Source organism: Dermacentor silvarum, chromosome 7, assembly GCF_013339745.2.
Source record: "Dermacentor silvarum isolate Dsil-2018 chromosome 7, BIME_Dsil_1.4, whole genome shotgun sequence".
Taxonomy (NCBI): Eukaryota; Metazoa; Arthropoda; class Arachnida; order Ixodida; family Ixodidae; genus Dermacentor; species Dermacentor silvarum.
Genome location: NC_051160.1, coordinates 38,362,747 through 38,383,386, shown reverse-complemented (window position 1 = coordinate 38,383,386; position 20,640 = coordinate 38,362,747). Strand labels below are relative to the sequence as shown.

Below are 20,640 nucleotides of genomic sequence, written 5' to 3'. Positions count from 1 at the left end.
CGCGAGTAGTGGAACAAACGTGTTCACGCGGGACCTGAGCTTTTACTTACGCGCATGAAAAATCTACGGAACCCAAGCCATAAACAACATTGCTGTCAAAAAAATATCAACATAAGTATGCGTAGTAGGTAGCAGATTTTTGCGCCTTCGGTGTCACTAAGAATGTCACTCTCGATTCGAGAAAACGTGTAGACATGCTACATGTCACTTCCGTGAGTGTTGGTGCAGCATACCAGTTCAGCATACTCATCGTATAAAATGTGTAGTGAAGAATCTATAGAGTGGTAAGCGACTCTATAGTATCTCGCGTGGACTCGCAATGAAACCTCGTCGCTTTCGATGCGCATTGTGTCCAAGCACGATGCTATACGATGTTTTCCGATACGCTCCTATCACGCTTTCGAGCATTCTCACACGCCTGATCTAAAAAAAACCAAAACAAAAACGTCGCAGTTACGCCCGAAATGCAAAGCACGCATTTCGATAGAAAATAAGTAAAGAGCTATACGTAGGAGTGATACAAGTTTTATTGGCCGTGCCGGCTTGAAAACATTCACTTACTAAATTAATTAGCAAGCATGGTGTCAGTGCGCACAGGCAAACATGAACACATCACACTCGATGATCGCGGACACTCACTGTCAAAACGCTGGCCTGAGGAAGCGTGGCAGCAGCAGCGAGCGAAGTGAGTTTCGTGCTGCCGGATATCCCTTCAACGCAAACTCAGCTACGACAACAGAGCACTCACAAAGGTATGAGCCGTCGGCGCACCAACACTCTGCAAACGGTAGACAGCACGCTAGCTCCCAGCGTTTCCCTCTTGCCCGCGCGAAATTGAGCTGCAATCGACGGCGCGCTTCTGGCGCAGCGCAATCCGCAGTTGCTGCCAAAGTACAGCCCCCCCCCCCCCCGTGGCCCTTTCGGGCGATGGAAGACGGCGCGTTTCCTCCCTTGCGCGCGCCAGATTGAGGGTGTGTATATGCATTGATCTCAATGTATATAAACGTTCGAAAGGTGCGAATTTCCGGTAGCCTTACCACCGCACGCCTTTCTGCATCCACACGTGCTTTTCAAAAGCAATCTCCAAGATAGATAAAAAATTCACTGATTTTGTAGATATTCGTTGTACTGGATGTGGCCCCTACCTCGATGTGGCATTATAACATTACGAACAAGAAAATGAACATGACAGATTGAATAAGCTGTTACCACAATAAAGGAGTTAAAGAAACCTAGGAAGAACGACAACACCGAAAATGCAGGAAGCGCATCTGAAGCAGACATAACGAACTCCTCCATACAAGCGAATACAACGGGATTAAGCCACCTAAAAACCGCGTAGCTCAAGCAGCCAACGTGAGCCTTTGACAACCGCATATTCATTAGAGTGTCGAGAGTATTCCATAAAACAATGCCTTTTATGCCAGTATCCATACTTGTGAAAGCAGACTTTTTATGTTGAGGAAAACTGTTTCAGAGAACAACGTGGTTGGCGGCTTTTTACGGAATTTTTTTCGTTAACACACCATCATCTTTATCTCATACCCCTTTAAGATCGACGACTAAAAGCTGTAGGAGCCTCTCATTGCACGACGCTGCCTACTTTTATCCACGTTGCAGAAGGTAATGGTTAGCAGGGTTTTTCCACCAGAAGATGTGACATCAGCACCGATTCACTTTTCTTGCCTGAAATACATTTCTACTTCTCTCAAACGACAGCTGCAACCAAGATTAGCTACAGGATATCCACTTTTCTTGCAGAAGATCAATTTTATATTGTGCAATATGAATACGAAGGCATAGCGCAGGAATGCGCTCATCTTTGATAAACTTGGATATGTCAGGCGAGCGATTGCTTATGTTGCGCTGGAAGCTGGTCAGCTACGCTACGACAGTTACGTTAACTTGTCAGCTAAGAGGCATTGAATACTGTAGCGCGAATTGAAGTTTTGGTGCCAGCGGTATGACCCGACTCTTTTTCGCAACGCGATCGAGCTTCATACTCCTAACTGCCAATTCTTAAAAGTCAAGCAGACGTATAAATTCAGAAAATCGCCGGGAAGGTCGAGCATCTGCCTGACACAGGAAAAACCGGCTAGGAATTCTCTCATAAAATGGAAACCATACCCACCCATTTGAGGAGGAGAAAAAAGAAAGATACATTTAAAGGGTGCGAAAGGTGCGAATTTCCGGTAGCCTTACCACCGCACGCCTTTCTGCATCCACACGTGCTTTTCAAAACCGATCTCCAAGATAGATAAATTGGCTGATTTTGTAGATATTCGTTGTACTGGATGTGGCCCCTACCTCGATGTGGCATTATAACATTACAAACAACAAACGAACATGATAGATTGAATAAGCCGTTACCAAAATAAAGAAATTAAAGAAACCTAGGAAGAACGACAACACTTTGCGAAGGTGAAGGATAAATTGAAGCAGAATCAGAAAGTTAGGACTGACCACAACACTTTACATCACATGCCGAGTGCGAGAATTACAGCCGACTGTTGAGTGGCATTGTTCCGAAAAAAAAATCAACAGCCCTTCCCCTGTCGAGAAAATGGCGGTAAGCAAAGCTTATGGCAAGACGACACTGTCGCAGGACTTCTGCTTCGCTTGCCCTAAACTCAGGGTCGGCGGCTCTTCGTTGACGTTTGGCCTCATCATCGCGCTCCCGCAAATCGGGGTCCGCGGTGTTTCGCTGATGTTGCCCCTGGGCTTCGCAAACCTTCACGCTAGAATCGGACGACAAGCTTCCCGTACCCCCACTTTCTCGACAGGCGAAGGGCTGGTGATGTTGCCTCTTTGAGTGCCACGTGTGACAACGGTAGTTCAAGGGCGCGTTACAGGTCCCCGAGCCCACAGGGATATGGGCCATTCAGCTTGTACCCATTTTGCACCATAACCAGAATTGGCCCACTTTCCCGCGCGACACCATTACCACCGCCACCGAAAAAGTGTGAGCCTGTAAAACTATCGAGCCAACTAGCCCAACAAAAGGTTCTGCTATAAAGGTTCGCTTAAACATTTACTACAGCATTCGAGCCTTATATGTTGTTAAAACATGGCCAACAATTATCAATATTCCTACATTCACACATTGCTCCATTCGTATAAATATAAATAATGAACTTACTGCAGCAGTGTTTCAGGCAGTCTTCACAGCTCTTAAAGCTATTACAGTGAGCCCCACACATTCCGTCTTCCATTGCACGGCAAGTCCTATCAGTTGAGTTGTAGTACCAACCGGTAAAACGGCCGCATTCCGTGCTTGTTGTCAGAAAATCACAACGACGCCCTCCTGAGAGAATCGCAAGGTTTATATTCAGCTAATACTGATACTATTCACAAAGGAATAACGCATTAACTGGAGAGAATATGCTTGAGGACAAGAACAAGATGTTATTATACTTTCTAGAATTAACGAGCGACTGAACAATAATTCGTGTTCAGTAGGATGTTGTCTGATGAAGGGGCGACTCTCCTTCCGATGATTACTCGTAACATACTCAATGATATTTAAATATGTATTCCCAGAACGCACTGTGCCTTTATGAAAATGAAATCCTCTGGTAGTGCGCCGATATATTCGCTGGACACAACTTGCCCGAAAAGCCGGCGTTGTTTGCGATAACTTCCCTTTACGTATGACAACGTAATTGCGACACCAAAGGTAGGACAGGTTTGATCCATAGATCATGTCAAAATTACGAAAAACCCGAACACTTCGGCATAATGGTAAACTGCCAGGTTACGCTCACGAAACCTACATTACTTACATTGCATTTCCTCGTACTCCTACATTTGTAAAGTTCCAAAAATTACTTCACGAATGCAGAGATTCGGTCGGTTTGGCGAGAGGCGCTGAAGTACAGCCAATGAGAAAAGTTTACTGCACTCAATACTACGAGAAAAGTGAATTTCTGTTTTGTTAAGGTATGACGTTTTCAATTTATTAGATTGTTCTGTAGGCCCTAAAGGTTCCTGCAGGTCCTCATGAGAATTCAACTTTTTTTACAAACAGCTTGTACCGGGAACATTTATGGCCGACTGTATTTTACATCCAGTATAAAAGGCTGCAGCAAACAAGTTAGATACCCCTGTTTCTGCATCTATCTGCCAATCATATCAAACTCATAACGTCACGATGGTATCATGTTCAAGATGCGCATATGTCGTCTTTGCGTACGTATGAGCGTGATAGGACTGCGTGTGTATTTTGTATTTAAAAACCATTTCAAAGGAAGCCGTTGTGTAGATACTAAGCGTTTGTTTATTAAATGCGAAGCATTTCTTGGTGAACATTTGCCACTTTGATAGTATTTATGCATCCATCTAGCCGCCTACGTCCTGGTACTGTCATGATCATTTTGGTTAACTTGGTATTTAAAAAAACTGGCATAGTATGACAAAGGTGTATGACGAACATGAACGATAGGTCATGATGTGAATATTATGACATGTGTGTCATGTAGGTCATGAAACAGCTGCCAACGTCTTGGTGCTCTCATGGTCGTTTAGTACCAAAATTGGCATAGTATGACAACAGTGTATGACAAACATAAATGATAGGTCATAACATGAATCACATCCATATTCACACATTGCTCCATTGGTATAAATTAATTAATCCACTTACTGCAGCAGTGTTTCGCGCAGCCTTCACAGCTGTTAAAGCTATTAGAGTGAGCCCCACACATTCCGTCTTCCATTTTACGGCAAGTCCTATCAGTTGAGTTGTAGTAACAACCGGTAAATGGCCGCATTCTCATGTCATGACACGCATGTCATGACATTCTTGTCATGACATGCTTGTCATGTATGTCATGAAACAGCCGCCTAAAATGACAATGACCCTGCGAAAAAACATTAACACTCAAAAACCACTGAAATGGGTTCGGACGGGGGTACTAAGGGAACTAAACACTAAGGCATGACGGTAGAAGTCATAGTCATGAGCATGACTCAGAAAAAATGACAATGACTAAGCGAAAAAAGATTAACAGTCAAAAGCCACTGAAATGGGTTGTGACGTGAGTACTAGGTGAAGGAAACACTAAAGGATGATGGTAGAAGTCATAGTCATGAGCATGACTAAGCAAAAATGACAATGACTTAGCGAAAAAAGATTAAAACTCAAAGACCACTGAAATGGATTCTGATGTGGGTACTGAGCGAACGAAACACTAAAGGACGATGGTAGAAGTCATAGTCATGACAATGACTCAGAAAAAATGAAAATGGCTCATTGAAAACAAATTAACACTCAAAAGCCACTCAAATGCATTGTGAAGTGGGTACTAAGTGAAGGAAACACTAAAGGATGATGGTAGAACTCAGTCATGAGCATGGCTCAGCAAAAATGACAATGACTCAGCGAAAAAAGATTAACACTAAAAAACCAATGGAAGGGGTACGGGTGAGGTACTAAGTGAAGAAGAGGCTTAAGTTTCATGGTAGAATTCATAGTCATGAGCATGACTAAGGCTTTCGCCTTAAGTTCTCTTAAGCATGGCTAAAGGGACTCCTGATGTATCAGGTATAGTTGTTATTCCATAAAAGCAACAAGCAGGCTGGCATTGAGACGCGTGCGGGGCGATGTGAAGGTTCTTATGTGACGACAGGACGGAAGAGTGGATGAGCATAGCCAGGTCAGCGGAAGAGTCAGGTCCATTCGATTGAGCTGCACTTCCTGCACTACTTCATGAGGTGCCGCAGTTCGCTGTTCGTTTTAGCAGTTGAACATGACGCCTTCTGCCCTTCAACTTTCGTTTCTAATGGTAGGCTTCGTAAGAAAGGTAGTGCATGCAGCGGTCGTGCAGGCGCTCCCCTACCGGTTCCACACGAGCACGAACTGGCATTGAACAGGCGGGAACTGGTTTACTAAGTGCAGGGCGAATGAAATGGCCCTGTGAACATACAGTTGCAGAGGACATGCAGCAGACGACAAACGACGCTGTTTCTCGCGCGATACCACCTTGCGGCCAAAGAAAAATAATGAGGCTACTAAATGGTTGTAACATTCAAGCTTAACTTGACCTGCGGAGATTATACATAGCGAGAGTAAATGTTTTCAATATATAACTTTCATATATTATGCTCAACAAACATTTGCTGTTAATGTATCGTCCTTAATGTACGCTTGTCTTTTGGCTACGTTCACCCTATTTGTTCTCCCTGTGAAGTAGCAGCCAAACCGAACGTTCAGCCATTTTCAGCGTTTTTGTCTGTCTGTCTGTCTGTCTGTCTGTCTGTCTGTCTGTCTGTCTGTCTGTCTGTCTGTCTGTCTGTCTGTCTGTCTGTCTGTCTGTCTGTCTGTCTGTCTGTCTGTCTGTCTGTCTGTCTGTCTGTCTGTCTGTCTGTCTGTCTGTCTGTCTGTCTGTCTGTCTGTCTGTCTGTCGTCTGTCTGTCTGTCTGTCTGTCTGTCTGTCTGTCTGTCTGTCTGTCTGTCTGTCTGTCTGTCTGTCTGTCTGTCTGTCTTGTCTGTCTGTCTGTCTGTCTGTCTGTCTGTCTGTCTGTCTGTCTGTCTGTCTGTCTGTCTGTCTGTCTGTCTGTTCTGTCTGTCTGTCTGTCTGTCTGTCTGTCTGTCTGTCTGTCTGTCTGTCTGTCTGTCTGTCTGTCTGTCTGTCTGTCTGTCTGTCTTCTGTCTGTTCTGTCTGTCTGTCTGTCTGTCTGTCTGTCTGTCTGTCTGTCTGTCTGTCTGTCTGTCTGTCTGTCTGTCTGTCTGTCTGTCGTCTGTCTGTCTGTCTGTCTGTCTGTCTGTCTGTCTGTCTGTCTGTCCTTCTGTCTGTCTGTCTGTCTGTCTGTCAATCGTACCTTTTACGCTTACCAAGCGGGCCAAGTTGCCGATCAGCTTTGGCCACTAGCTATGTGATGGAGGTCGTGCGGCCGCCGTGATCATTCCATCGTCGTCATCGCAGCTCGCAATCTGGCTCTCGTCATGTTGTCGTCGTCACCTCATCAAAACTGGACCCAGTAGCCCCAGTTGTGTAATACCATGAATAACTGGGCGTGTATTCATAGTCGTGATGACATCGTGGTCATTCAAGCATATCAATTCCTGCTTCGTCATCTGACTCTGGTCTTGCCGTCGTTGCCACGTCGTCATCGTCACACAATTTACGCCGACGCTGTGGCCCAAGTTGTCTAATAACTTGGGGTTCTTGGTATGTGCTCTTGGTCGTGATGAACTTGGAACTTGAAAGTTGGAGCTTTGGGATCCAACTTGCGTGGTGATTGCATGGTCGTCATTCGAGCTTTGGGATCCAACTTGCGTCACGCAGTTGTCATCACGCGTTCTTCGTCATACAGGCGTTGTGCATTCGTCGTCATAACTTCGTCGTCAGACCATGGTGGTCGTTTCGACGATGTCGCTCTACCTTCGACATTGTATACTTGTCATGTCATTGTCGTCACGCTTTCTACGCCAACCTAGTGGGCCAAGTTCTGTAATAGCTTGGGCGATTAGGTATGTGATAACTGTGCTTCAATCGTGACTGTTTAATCATCGTCATTCAAGCTATGTCAGCTGACTGTCGCCAGACCGCCGTCGTCTCGCCACTGTCGTCATACAGTCTTCATACATTCGCTGTTTTACCATTGTTGTGATACCTTTGTGATCATTCCATTCTTCTCAATCCAGCTTCCTCGTTTGACTCTCGTCATGCTGTCTTCCCTACGCAATCATCGTGACGTTGTTGTGATCAGACCATTGTCGTGATACAGCTGTCGTCACGCCATTGTGGTCAGACACTAGTCGGCATCCAATTCATTCAATATTATTGTCATACCATCGTCGTACAAGCGCCGTCATGCATTCTTTGTCACACCGTCGTTGTGATGGCGCAGTGGTCGTTCCATCATCGTCACTCTAGCTTTCTCATCCGACTCTCGTCAAGCCGCCATCGTCATGCCATAGTCATACGATTATACCATGTCATACCATCGTTATTGTGTCGTTGTGGTCGTGCCATCATCTTCATTCGGTTGACGTCATACTGTCGCCGTGGTGCCATAGCCGTCATCTCATTGACATCATGAAGTCGTCAATCCCCTTTTGACGTTTCATCGGTATCCTTCTTTCTTCGTAATTCCATGGTCGTCACTGTGTTTCGTCACACAGTGATCGTCATGCCGTCCTGCTCATTGGTCACCTTCTCAAGCGAGTGCCATAGCAAAGTGGGCTGATAGCGAAGACAGTGTATGTCGCTAAAATCGGAAACAACGTAAGTCTCAGAATGGCCACTAGTGATTTTAAATAAACGTGACATCAGCCTTACGGTGTGTCCCTACATTACTTATATGCTAATGGCATTACCATCGACTGTCATCATAAGATGGGTTCTGCTGTAATTTTTTTACCGTTTTCGTGAAATTGTTTTCAACAAGGATGCGTAAGAACATGCTCTCATGGCCCCTTTAACTAGGTGAATGGTCTGCTTCATGAACCATTTTTCGAAGACCTGCCTTTGGAAGCTCGGACCAGCTCGATTCCTTGCAAAGCAAAAAGGCCGAAAGCCATGGACTCTCATAGCGAGTACACATGCTAACATGCGCCGCCATATGAAAAAAATATGCAGAAACAACCCACAATGATTGTCAGTGTAAGCGAACAGCCCAAATGGGCGAACGAACGAGCCAGCGAGAGAGGTGACACTCCCCCTTTTCTACTCGCCCATCCCTGATACTCGGTAGCGAGAGTACGCACCCTTTCTGGCAGGGTGTTTCCTGCCCTTGCCTTGCCTAAGTGAGACCACCGTCGTACCACCAACCTAGAACGAAAACGACCGAAATATCAAAAGAAAGGCCTTAAATATATGCACTGGATGTGAAATGAGCAGTATTCATCGAATGATTGAGCAGGAACACCTAAAGCTTTCTTACGTGCCACTCCCGACGTCCAATAGCATAAACTACATAAGCAGGTAATTTATAATGGTTATTACTTTTGTGCAAATCAACGAAAACATGACTAACACTCGAAGAACATGCTGGCGGAACATGCGCAAGAAATTCTGCAGTACGAGAGAAGGTAAACACCATTGCGATGTTAGGTATAATGCCAGTCCGCTAGTTCATTGCTTATCGGAAGGACCCATTGACTGCTGAGATTTGCTATGTGGACCTTGAGATCAAGTAGGCCGACCTAACGGATCTTCGGAGTCCGTCGGTGCGCATTCTTGAGATTAAGAGCTTGGGGAACTCCCAGTGCACCAAGTGAATATAGGCTTCTTCGGCAATGCCAGCACCAGTAAAAATGGGGTACGTGGTACAGCGTGTCTCAACGTTTGTTGCGACGTCTCTTCAGTGCCGAAAATGTCTCAAGATAGGCCACGGGAACACTTTGCCTAGAGCGAAGTGACCTGCCAGCGTTTGCAACGGAAAGCAAGACAACGCAGACTGTGATGATTTTCTATTATATATTTGAACTTTCCTGACTCACGAAGCCACGTCGAAGGCTTGCCCATAGATGCAAGAAGAAGCTCGTATTCTTCGAAAAATGGCAAGAGACAAATCTTACCGTAGAGAGGATGCTCAATCTGTTCACCGAAGTAAGCAGCGCTCGCGAAAGAAGTCACACCGAGCCACTTCTGAAGAGTTGCATAGTGCGGCGGAGTCGCTACTACCCCCTCTGCCTGTGTCCGCAGCGAGGACAGTAAGCACAGCTACAGCGAATTCAAGGTCAGTGAGAGCAGACGCCGAATATTCGTCTCCACCCGCTGATACAGGCACGAATGGCCTTTGCTGCCCTCTAGACGTGCCCTGGTCCCAGCCATCACCCTGAACTGCTTCAAAAGCGCTAATGTGTTTTTAGAAAATCGGGACGGATAAAAAAGCGTGTTGACTTACGATTGACCGTCTCTTCGATTATGTACATATTTTCTTCTCTTGCCCCATCCTCTTGTGCAGAATAGCCAAATGGCCAATAATTATGGTTAATCTCTTGGTCTCTCACCTCTTGTTTTTGCTTTCTGCTTTCTACAATTTCATCACAATGACCGTGTCCATCAGCCTACCACACTTTGTTTTGGTACTCTGGCAGTACGGTGTATAACACGGCATGTACCCCAACTCCATCAGTGCAATACCACATTGTGTTACGTTGACAAGCACATAAAATTATTTTTAAAATGAAGAAGCTGCTGATGTGTACAACTCCGCGGCTCTGAGTGGATCGATCTAAAAGCGATAATTGAATATGTTTATATTGTCAAATTATAAAACGAATAAAAATTTTTTTCAGTATTTTGATGCGAATTGCATGGCTTGAGCAAAAGTAACCCTCATGAGAGTATTGTCTCTGCGATGCCTGTTTTTTTTATAAGAGAAGAAAAAATTTTGTCAAACAGAAACATTTCAAAGAGTTATATCTTAAGTATCACCTGCTATTTTCTTTTCAGCCCCGTAGCCTTCGCCTTTTGGTGCGTAACCTGTAAATTAGCAAATAAAATATCAGATTGGTTCTCGAATGAGCAACAACATACAACGATAGTTATGCGAATCTTCCATGTCCTGATTTTGGTATTATTTAATACTGAACATAATTAACATGATGCCCTAAGAGATCTCGTCCCATCTGATGTTAAGTTCACAGTTTCAATTTGAGACCATTTTTTTCATCGTTTTGTGCAAACTTTCCGACAATAACTCCAAGGGAGCGTAAGATTTCATGCGTTAATATATGGCACAGTCATATTTATTCGTGCAATATTCCTAATGTCTGAAATATCCTTCATGAAAAATGTTGAACAGAGCGGAGGTGAAAAAGAAACACGAGTAGGAAACTAACCACCTAATTAGACCGTACATTATTTGCTAACGTGACAATAACTCGGCTTGGTTACACATCCTTAATATCATAGGCCTGCTCATGCAGCGGCTTCAATGCGACAACACCCCTTATGCCTTACACCTTCCATTAGTTGCAATCTCTCAGACACCAATGATAGCATCGCGGACACATGCAGTACCTCAGTTGGTGCATGTAGCTCCGTGTGGCAAGACATAGGACAGATACCTTTTCTTGGCCTTCATCCGCGTCTACAACGCTAGCCAGCTTCATGTTATTCTAAATGCGAGCCGCTAGTGCCTCTCCAGCAAACGTGACCCAGAAAACGCTCCTCCTTGCAAGAAACCTACCCATCATAAGGTATTACAAATCTACGGAAAGGTATAACGCATTCTTCAAAACATCGGGTGCTTCAAGTATGAGCCTGGAAGGCCTCATAAAGAACACTCAGCTGTTTCTACTTCACGGGCAGATCGAATGGCACGTTCAATTGTAAAGTGAGAGTTTGTCAATGCATTGTGGCTCCACTAGAATATATGTATCCACTATGGATATAAAGCATTCATGTTAGTGCACACGGACAAATCGAACTTACTGCAAACGTGAGATCCACAACCGTCATATAACAGCAACCATTCCGTATTTACGGTAAACGTCGCAGGGCACCGCACCTAGTTCAGCTTCAATGCACTTGTCATTTTTAGAATAGTGTAACGTCATCTTCATCACCGGGCTTATGTGCCATCAGCAGCGCCGTGCATCTGGCGCGGCTCAAGTCTCCAGCAAGAAGAACCTGCTCTAGGCCTCAGCTCCGCTGGACACCACAACCTCTGCTTCACTCAGTTCGGCTTCTAGAATACAAGCAGAGTCTCGGTGGCACGCCGGGTCTATAGTTACAATAGTTATCCAAAAGTTCTGTGTCGCTGTGTAATCGTTATCGAATGACAACTTATGCCTCTAGGTCCGTTGCTATCCTTGGTCAATGCTGCAGAAAAAAGAAGGACAAGAGCTTGCATGCCACTGTGCATGTGCCCCGGTAGGCAATCTGGGTCAGCGAGTATGGTCTACTAGGTAGGTGCCGATACTTGGCAAATGCCACAAATTGAGTATGCACCTGAACAGACAACGTAGTGTAATAGATAAGAACTGAAGACTTTGGAAACTGAAGCAGCCAACTATGTAAAAATATTGATGTTAACAAACTGGGATTTGAGCGTGCACTGAGATACGCTGGTGCTTGTTGCCTCTTGTCCTGCTTGTGTTGCTTGAGCGCGCACTGAACCAGTAGAGTTGAGCTTCACAGAAGTGAAGAACTTGGCAACAGAAAATTGAGGAAGTCGGCTACAGAGAAGTGTGCAAATAAACGCTATTTGCGCCATTTTGTACAATAATTTCCGTTATTAGCGTTGCGGTTTGCATAACATCTACATGATATGCGCAAACATCAATGGAAACCTCGCTTAACAGCTTAACACAGATTTCAACATAAGTGTCGGATTTGTGGAAATGGTGGGAACGCCCAAGTAATGAGAGCGTCAGAATGACCAGTACGGATTCTGAATAAAGGTGTCTGCAGCAATACTGTGTGTAACTGCAGGGCTTGCATGCTATTTACATTACCGTCGACAGCTATCGTGAGCTGCGTTCTGCCGGAAATTTTCCAATAATTTGCTGCTCCTTCATCTGCATAAGAACTCTACAATCTAGACATATTATCGGAATGCGTCTAATTTAACAGGACGCTGTTATTATTGCATATGCACCATAATTATCAAATGGAACATCACATTCAATTTTCAGCATGGTGTTATATTCGTTTCAGTAGAAACACGCGCGTAGGGACCTCCGCGTCAGTCTTTATACATCGCATTTGAACTTATCTGTATGTGTATATATTTGTGGTGTCCCATGTTTGTGTTGATAATAGCAGCTTTTCTTCAAAAGTAGAAGAAACACTCCAGCAACAAGAAACTTCCCTTGCTCTTCACGACTCCTAACTAAGGAAACTAAATGCATTATCATTTATTTTCGACAGGCAGTTTGACGTACTATTTCAAAGCACGCATGATAGGAAATGCTTCCGCATATGTTCCATTGAGCTGGTATGATTGTATTTATGGTAGTTTATCTTTGAGCCTAAAATAGAGTGGCAAGTACTGCTGCAAATTGCCAAATACGAGGAAATGGTTGCGTGATTGCTTGTTTACGAAATAAACTGTATGATTAGCGCACACAAACGGCCGCCACTATCTCTTACAACATACGGACGTCAAAAAAAAAAAAAAAGCTTTGCGCAAGGGAGGAAAGTGCTTTAAAATACATATTTATATGAATTGGTGGGTAAAAGAAAATTAAGATGGTTGTCAGACTCGACTAATGACTTTGCCATTCAACATACATCGCGGATTTTGGTGACGAAATAAAACAATTGTTTTCCAGTACTGCAAAGCGAAATGCAACATCCTTGGAGGCGTGGCAGCCTATTTTACCCATCACTCTCGGACAGAAAAAGAAAATCAATATTCTTTGATACTGATAGGCCTACTTAGATCATGGTGTTCTCTGAGTATTCTTGTCTGGTATGTGAAACACAAACTTTAGTTAATGGGCCTCAATTGATATATATATATATATATATATATATATATATATATACAGACCACCGACAAGACTAGCGTCTCGATGGGTCTACTGTATATACGGTGGGATCATTATGAAGTTTTATGGAAAGTAAAAATTGTCTGTGACAGATACTATACTTCTAGTCTTTATGTTAAATTATTCAAAAATGAGGACATAAATGAGAAATTGAAACGCATACACATATTCAAGTAATAAAAAAAATCGGGGATCAACTTCCATATTGCCTACTTTCCGGTACATATTGTGATTTACGAATTGTATCTGGTGAGATTGCGAGGCATATCCACTCGCAATTAACTCCCAAAATGACACCCGTAGGGAGATATGCGCCATATAACTCTTCTACTTACATTATAAAACGTTATTTGATGCATTGAAGCACAAATGTAGCTGGAACACCTATGCATTCCATCGCACGCTTTGGGAAATTGTACCTCGAAAATGGTTTCATATAGGAAATTAATTTCAAGTGTACACATCTTGCGAATTCACTCGATACGATCCGTAAATTGCCATATGTCCCGTAAAGTGAATACTTAAGAAGGTATAGTCAATTCCTGTTATTAATTTTAATATATGTTCTGATTTTTCACGGTAACGTATGCTGCTTCAAATATTCCAGAAATATGACCAGAATCGTGCTATCGGCCAAAGCCGATTTTCAATATTTCAGCAAAACTTAAAAATGATCCCTCCGTATAATCAATTGCAGCCATATGGCAATAGGTATACTGTTCTGTATTATATCCTGGCGTACGCATTTTGAACTATTGTTCACTCATTAATAAATTTTTAATGCTAACATCGAGGACGATGGTGACCTTCCCGAACTTATATCTTTGACATGAAACGTCTATAAGTTCGATTAGCCTAGGCGGTCGCTTGCTAGAACTCAATGACTGAAAACGAATATTACCATTATCGACGAATCTCTTTGCAACCGCCAATCAACGCGCTTTAATTTGGTATCGATGCGAAGAACACAAAGCAAATACTTATTGACGCATTAGTCACGTGCACAGATGGAGCTGTTTTCGATCCACGCATCCCGCAATCAGGACTACATTTAGTCTCTCGCTCGGAGTCCCGAGAGACATTGCCCGGCAGTGCGTTTTTCGACCCAAGCGGAAGTGGTCGCGTTCGTGAAAGATAACTCATCCATAGGAGGTAAAATGAAATAAACTGAAACCTGGGCTCATAAGGAATAATAAGATGTAGGAGTGTGCAATTTGTTGCAGAATTTTGTAGTTTGCTCGACAATGGTGACCCCGCGTTCTACACGTAGGGTTAAGGAATGGCGCAAGGATATCCGAAGGAGACTCAGGCAGCATGACTGAGGGATTCGAACGGGCGTCCACCATCTTTGACCACGGCAATCACACAACGAATAAGGAAAAATCACGACTGCAAGATTACATCGTAGGACCCGGCCTAGCTGTTATATAAGGTAAGAATGAAAGCTTTGTAATCCTAGCACACATGTCAGTCATGTGATTGGTTGGATCAATTCTGCACCCTAATACCCATATACCACAGCAGAACACCCAAGATTTTTCGTGTAGCCTACTGAGGCTTTGTCCACAAAACGGTCTATCCGATTTTCGTAGCTGCAATTAACTGTCAAATTACATATATTATTCGCAAAAAATAGCAACAAAAGATCAGATATGCGTGCACACTGATGGGGACAATTATTATATTAAAATTCCGCTCACGTGTTCTACGTGCTACACTATGTTACCCTGCTACCGACCGAGCACCAATATCAAGGTGATGTGAGGAATTCAGCAAATGGCTATTCACCATTCATGATGTTTGAAATAATCAGTGATTGAAGAATAGTACTAAATTTTTTTCTCTTAGCACATACACATCCGGAAGACATAGCCTACGCTAACATATTTGTCACCTTGTTTTCACTTACTTTAACTTATGGTGACACTACATCCAATATACCCAACTTACCTTGCACGAAAACAACACTCAGCCCAATAAAAATTGTATACGAAACGTTCATCGCGGATATAGCGTTGGCCGACTTGATCCCGTTACATTTACTCAGCATTTTTGAGTTTCCCATGGTGCTTTTATATCCAAGGCATTAGGGCTGGCTTATACAGTCTAATTAGTGATGAACTGCTGGGTCTTTATTGTGTTTGAATTCTTGTGTTATTGACATATGTGCATAGAAAATGAGGGCTAATCACGCACGTGCTTACTCACTGTATATTTATTCACTAATGGGAATAAATCTGAGAACTATGAGACAACTTAAAACCATTAAACCATTATTCTTTGTGAGCATCAGTTCAAAAGCGACATTTATTATTGCACTTCAACGTAAATCTGCCATGAACAAAAATTATGTATACATTGGGGCCTCCCAAGAAACCTTCAAATATTTAAAACCAAGCTTCTTTGTTGCTAATTACCTATCTTCTTTGAAATTCCGCGAAGAATGGTTCATAAGGAATAATAAGATGTAGGAGTGTGCAATTTGTTGCAGAATTTTGTAGTTTGCTCGACAATGGTGGCCCCGCGTTCCACACGTAGGGTCAAGGAATAAGAAAAGGATACTATACCAGACAAACTTGTCTGTTATTCTGTAACAAGGTTTCGATGCTATTAACGCCCTTGCGGATGCAATAAAAACACGTCACGCAGAGCTAATACCCACTTTCAATGAAGTGAAAGCCAACCAAGAATACTTGAAGAACACGCTACTTGTAGGAATGCGAGAGTGGCGACCATGGAGAAGAAGCTTACTGCACTTAAAACCCAGCGGAAAGCTGCTGTGTCAGTAATGTCAGTGATGTATTTAGTTGGGTCAATTCTTTACCCTAATACCCATACACCACAGCACAACACCCAAGATTTTTCGTATAGCCTACTGAGGCTTTGTCAACAAAACATCATATCCGATTTTCGTAACTGCAATTAACTCTCAAATTACACAAATTATTCGCAAAAAAGACCAAGAAAAGATCACATTTATCAGTGATTCAACAAATCACTGCTAAAATCATGAAAAAAAGTAATATTTATTGCCACAGTCCAGGTTCGACGATTTCTAGGAAGAGTCGAGGAGGTACAACCTGATCTTGAACGATCTACAGAAACTTCGGCCGAGTCTCAAAAGAATATGCATTCAATTCCTACGCAGCCCTTTTTGCTGCAGTTACACCAAGGATAAAGCGAGTGCCCGCTTCATTTAGCTTCTTTTGTATTGAAGAAATGTCGAGCAGTAGTTTTCTAAGCTTTCCTCCTATAAAGCAAAGGATAGCTCGATGAATAAGAAAAGTAACTAAGGGGAACCAGTGCACCGATTCAAGGAGGCATCTTTCAGGCAGCCCGAATAACTGCAAATAAGCTAATGTAGTTTGGTAAATATACGGTTCAACAGAATCATCTGAGGCACAAGAAATATTCTATGAACAAACCCTGCTACGTGTGATGTCTACAAACTGACACCATTTGTGAACTTGAGCACAGTAGCTTAGCTGCTGCAGACAGTGATGTATCTGTATGCAGCAACACAACCAAATCTACTGAAAAATAAACCGTCCGCCGCAAACGCTAGCATCGTGTCACTGTACGAAGTAAACGGGACACTGTTTACCCTTCGCGTTTCACGAACATCCGTTCCATCATGAATAGGCGTGATGCTCTCTCCGCCTGATGGACCTTGTCGTTGTAGGGGAGACATGTCTTTCTCAGCTGATTAAAAGTTCTGAAACGTTAGCATTCAACAAGGTCAAAAATGTTTAAAGAAATGATCGAACGAGACGATGTGGCGATGGAATCTTGATCGCTGGTTCCTCTGATATCATTACTAATGATGTACACCTGCCTTCGCAGATTGAACTCCTCTGCTCTTGTGTTCCCTTAAATAACAAAGACGTCACATCTGCTGCTTGTTATCGACCGCCAGAACGCACGGGTGCATGTAGCGATAAATCATTTTACTGCCCTAACCATATGGTTTCTAAATATCAGTAAGACCAATTATTTCTCTCTATAATTTGCCTATTCCGGCCCCTAATTGGGCTGATGATTTCCTATCTTTGGCTCTTCTCTCATCGCGGTGCACATCTCTTATTCACATCTGTTCTATCTTTGGTTTGACACAGCTCGTGAAAGAGCCTGCCCGCTTCCCAGCTGCTTCTGGAAATATCCTTGAGATTGTGCTCACCAAATTACCGTTATCTGTTTCACGCTTATCAACGTATTCGTGGTTTGTTTTTAGTTCACTCCCCAATTGATTTTACTGTTCTCTCACGTAAACACTGACCTTTAAAGCAGTAAAAAATTGTGACTGCAATAAAGTAGATTATGCCTAAAACCTTGACGACCTGCAGATTTTTCGTCATTTCTTTATTCACAGTTCTAAGAAAGTTATATTGCAGAAAACTGGTGTGTTTTCAAGAACAAGGTTGAAGCGCCAATTCAAAAGCATATGCCGAACAACCAATTCTCTTGATATCATCGGGCTTCTTGTTTCATCATATATTGAAAGCGCTTGCTTAACCCATTGATGCCCGATTTATTTTAAACTCGAGTAAAAAGTGCGAAACCATGTGGTTTATCTAGTTTCTGCACCTTCATTAGAAAAGTACAATGGAAAACTTCAGTGCGGTGCTGTACTTCTCAAAATTAGTAAGTTGGAAATTCGCAATGCTGGGCATATCTCCACAACAGAAACAATCACTACAACCAATAATGTGTACGAAACGATCATTTCTATATAACGCCCGTTGAGCCGTTACAAGTAAAGAAGATTATTTTTTCTGCTCTTCATGATGCTCCTTGCACTTCGTTTCAAAACAAGCTCATATATGTGGCTGATGTGCTGCGCAATCATTAGATTTAGGTGTTGCCACTCACCACGTCCCGCTTATTTGTCGCCGATTTTCTCACTTCAAGAGTCAGCCACGCATGCTGATAATATTTGGGATCTTTCAGGCAATAAAGTGCTCATTTGGTTGACTGTAACTTATAATTAAGTGAATATAACTAATGAAGTAAATTTGATGCCGGCATCGCATATTATTGTGTTGTGACAAAATTTCGATAATTGCACTGTATACAAAAATTATTTTGAACTGTCTTCTTAGTGGCAGCATGTTAATAGAGAGTCTTCGATTAGGGGGATGCAAGCGTTAGGGCCCCCTATTACTAGAGGATGCCGTACTGCGCATGCGCATAGTGGTCTGCGTATGCGCAGTACCGTGGCCCCAAGCGCTAGCCGGCTCCAGCGCTTGCGTCCTCCTAATCTTAAACTCTCTAATAACATTAAGATGGGAGTGATCACTATCAACGTACTCTAGAACAAAACTCATTGGAACATCCAACAGCACAGAGTTTCTTCTCTTCGCTTGAAATTAAAGTCTGTCTGTGTTGCTAAATGTTAAAATACACCTTGCAGCTTCCACAGCTACACCATCTCTCAAAGGTGAAAAAGTCATCAGCATGTCATTGACATCATCATCCTAATATTTCTGCGCTGCCGGCTGCATACAGTGGCATTAAAGTTCAGTGGCAAGTTCAGTGCAATTAAAATATAATATCAAGGCCAAAACTCACGGATGCATCACAATGGTTTGACGTAGATGCCTAATCATTTGGTATTTGAAGGTTCCTGCTATATACGTCGTGAGGCACTCATGATTGGCTCTATAGGCCTAGAATTTGCATTGGCTAAGTGCTTTTACATCGGAATTTAGATATCACAGATTCTATCCTAATGCTGTCGAGCGTTCGGTGCTACCATTGCAGCATGTTTTCCAGGCATGCCTGAGCTCAAATTTTTGAAACACTCTCCATTCCTGCGCTGCACTTTGGTCATCTGTTGTGCGATAATAACCACATTGTAAGCTCATCTGGCCCAATATCTTGCTTCAATGAATGCATCTCTATGCGATTTTCGAGCGACCTTGAACAAACCTATTCCTTAGACACACTTCACGCGTTCTAGATATGAAGTGGATGGCCGGAACTTATTCAAGTGCTAGGGAAGTCATTGCTGCGTAGGTAAAGAACTTAATTTACTTTAAGGTGGCAGTCGCTCGAACCTCAACACGGATTTTTGATTTGTGTCCTGCGCAGATACCATTAGGAGAAAGAACGAGAAATACTGCTGCTCACCGATATATTCTCCGCTGCTCCTGTTTCTACTAAAAATACTTAGGTAACTATACAGTTTTAGATTAGGACTAACCAGCTACATTTGCAATGCTTTGATGCTACTTATAAACGCCTTGACATCTTTGAAAACAGCAGCACATCGGAAAAAGTGTATGCAGCAATGCGTAAAGCCTATACGAAAACTGCACTATTGCAATATCGTGTTAATATCACAGAAGTAGTAATTCTTAACCAAACGACTGGCGAAATAAAAAAAACAAGTTTGCCTTGGTATTTTGCCAGATCTATTGTTTCAGCTCGAGAGATGTTTTCAAAAAGAGCCCACCTCCTGAGAATTTCATATTCGTCCTAGCTGGGATGCTTGATCTGCATTGTTGTTGAAACGCGCTCCTGAAATTTTCTGCCATGAGCTATTGTATGAAATGAGCTTTGTCGCATTTGTAACTTTTTATATACTAGATATCTAAGCAACCACTGGTCGGAGTAATAAAAAAAATGAAACATTTCTCATGAACCACATAGAGCATACAGTTTTATATGTTGGCAGCTAATTTTGTTGATATTTTTTGCTCAATTGTAAAAAAATATATATTATTGGATAATAATGACACTTATTGCCAGCATATGATTTAGGAACCTGAGACAGTTACAAAAACATTGAACTGAGATATCTTGAGCAATATGCAAATAGCGTGCATAATTTTTCTTAAGCTGAATAGAAAAGCTCGCAATACATGAGAAATACCACGTGATTCCCGTATCAAGAAAGCATCGCATGAAACGACCTCACTTGCAGACCTCGCCGAAATATAATAAAACAGTTGCAGAAAGGATTCACGATGATTGTCCAAGTGAGGGAATGTCTGAAAACATATCAATAATATCTTTAAAGGCTCACTTTTCGAAGGACTATTTGTCCGCCACCGGAAGGGAATGATAAGTGTGGTGTCAGAGCGGAGTACCTAGGTGCTAGAACGGTAATGAAGGAGTTTGACTTTTCTGCTCTTGCCCGGACGGTGATAGAACTGTGTTCTCTGCTCGAAATGTCAGAAGATTCCTGC

General features: G+C 42.8%; 1 long non-coding RNA gene across 1 annotated transcript; it reads right to left on the bottom strand.

Annotated features, from left to right (window-relative positions):
- Positions 1 to 3,145: 3,145 nt before the first annotated feature.
- Positions 3,146 to 15,480, bottom strand: LOC125946701 (uncharacterized). Its single transcript, XR_007467793.1, has 3 exons — positions 15,401 to 15,480; positions 10,386 to 10,433; positions 3,146 to 3,304 (listed from the first exon to the last, which is right to left on the bottom strand). It is a non-coding gene; the product is annotated as an uncharacterized LOC125946701 (long non-coding RNA).
- Between the last annotated feature and the right edge of the window lie 5,160 nt (positions 15,481 to 20,640).